The sequence below is a fragment of the Berghia stephanieae genome, chromosome 2, assembly GCF_034508935.2.
Source record: "Berghia stephanieae isolate SIO BIC M18660-M18661 chromosome 2, UCSD_Bste_1.3, whole genome shotgun sequence".
Lineage (NCBI taxonomy): Eukaryota > Metazoa > Mollusca > Gastropoda > Nudibranchia > Aeolidiidae > Berghia > Berghia stephanieae.
Window position 1 is genome coordinate 111,277,279 of NC_088361.1, and position 2,597 is coordinate 111,279,875.

Consider the following 2,597-nt stretch of genomic DNA (forward strand, 5'->3'; position numbering starts at 1 on the left):
TAAGTGAGTGATACCATTTATATTTTATATTCTATATTAGCTCTAACCATCATTATCGAGCACTTTCGTACCTACGTGTGCCAACCAACACTCGTAAATATATATATATATATATATATATATATATATATATATATATATATATATATTTATATAGGGGATAAAACTAGACAAGAAATACACAATAATATCCACATAATATTCCCAAAATTGGTAAAGTTTTTAATCCGAAAAAATAAAACGCATGGCAGTAATGTATAAATAGCGTAAAAATTGTGAAAGTGAAAGCACTTTTGTTTATTCTAGTGATGAATGCGTAGATTCTATACAAGAATTGAAGTATTTTATTACATTATTATTTTAAAACTTAATTTATCACAGTAATAAAAGCACCTTTATATATTTAAGAGATACATGTGTGCATGTTAATGTTATATATAAATTGAAGTATTTGTTTATTTATGTTTTTAAGGGTTTAACGGTGCTTGCAACACATTTAGGTTATATCAACGCCAGTAAAAAGGAAGAAAACGGGATAGCAAAAAGTTCTAGAATTACAATTAAAGCACCCAAGAAAAAGTAAGACAAAGGGGAACTAGGAACAAATAGGGATCAGATGTAAATTCCAAGAGCATACCACCAATGTACTTAGTTTGAGATCACCTATAAGTCTCATGTGGACACAAGTGCAAAATCCAACAAAGAGGAATACACTCAAATGCTTACACTATACACTAAAAATAACAAATATAATAATACATAACTGAGAGATGATTTACAAGGAAAAAAAATATCATCTCCCAAAACACTAACTATGCATTTGACTGTTTCCCTCCCAGCCAGGACTCCAACCAGGGCCAGGAAAAAAACAAGTAATCTCATTCCAAGACAAAGACAGAAAGCATGTTGGAAAACAGATATAAGGGGATAGAAGACACAGTATGTACCTCCCTGCCCGCTATGGGAGGTCAGAGTCCCCACCCAGATTGAAGTATTTATCACATAATCATGTCATTATATTAAAATTATTATTAATCAGTTATAATGGCACCTTTGTTTATTCAAGAGATATATGTGTGCATTTTATATAAAACTTGAAGTATTTATCACATCATGATATTAAAACCTAATTGATCACATCACAGTACAGCAAGTCCAAATTTATTTATTCTTAGGCTTTCGGTAAAAAAAACAAAATCAAACAACACCAAAAAAAAAAAAACACGCATAAAAACCCCCAAAATTTGGTAGAACATAAATGACAGATCAAATAATAGGAAATGAAACCAATTAAAACAAAATGGTAATGTTGATAATTGTGGTAAAAATATAATAAAATGGTACCGTTAATAACCACAGAGTATACAATATTGGTTTTAACAACAATACTTACAATAATAATGATAATAATAATAATAATAATAATAATAATAATAATAATAATAATAATAATAATAATAATAATAAATAATGATAATAATAATAATAATAATAATAATAATAATAATAACAATAATAATAATAATAATAATAATAATAATAATAATAATAATAATGATAATGATAATGATGATGATGATGATGATGATGATGATGATGATGATGATGATGATGATCCTGATGATGATGATGATGATGATGATGATGATGATGATGATGATGATGATAATAATGATCTAGCACTTGTTTGTTTGTTTTGTTTGTTTTTAAGGGTTTTACGGCTCTTGAAACACATTTAGGTTATATCAGCGCCAGTAAAAAGGAAGAAAATGGGATAGTAAAAAGTTATAGAATTACAATAAAAGCACCCAAGAAAAAGTAAGACATAGGGGAACTGGGAACATATGGGGATCAGATGTAGATTCAATGCACTTAGTTTGAGATCACCTAAAAGTCTCATCCAGACACAAGCACAGGTCCCAACTAAGAGGAATACACTCAAATGTTTACCAATCATATAATACAATATGTAATATGTAAACTCAACATAATACAATGCAATAACAGAGAGATGATTTACAAGGAAAAAAATATCATCTCCCAAAACAATAACTATACATTCGACTGTTTCCCTCCCAGCCAAGAACACGGCCAGGGTCAGGACAAAACCAAGCATTCCAAGACACAGACAGAAAGCGAGTTGGAAAACAGATAGAGGGGGATAGAAGACACAGTAAGTACCTCCCTGCCCACTATGGGAGGTCAGGAACCCCACCCAGACTTCCCTCGTAATTACGCATGGTAACTTAGTAACTGGCTCTAAACTATCGGAACAATGGCGGATGCCCTTATGAAATATTTCTCCGACGAGCATAAAAACGTATCGAGATGAAAAAAAACATTATAAATCTGATCATGTTTTGACTTTTACACATTCTGACACCAGACATATGAAAAGTTCAAGCCAGCATGAAGAGTAAATACTAAAAAGTACCAATTTTCTCTGTTTAGAACCATGATGGCCGAAGTTGCTGGGTGACGTGACATCAGACTATTGAATCCAATTGGCCTTGTTTCACTTTGAAAAAGGAAGTAAACACTGGTGAAAATACTTTACTTTACTTCCAGAAGTAATGATTCCAAACATATGGTCATTA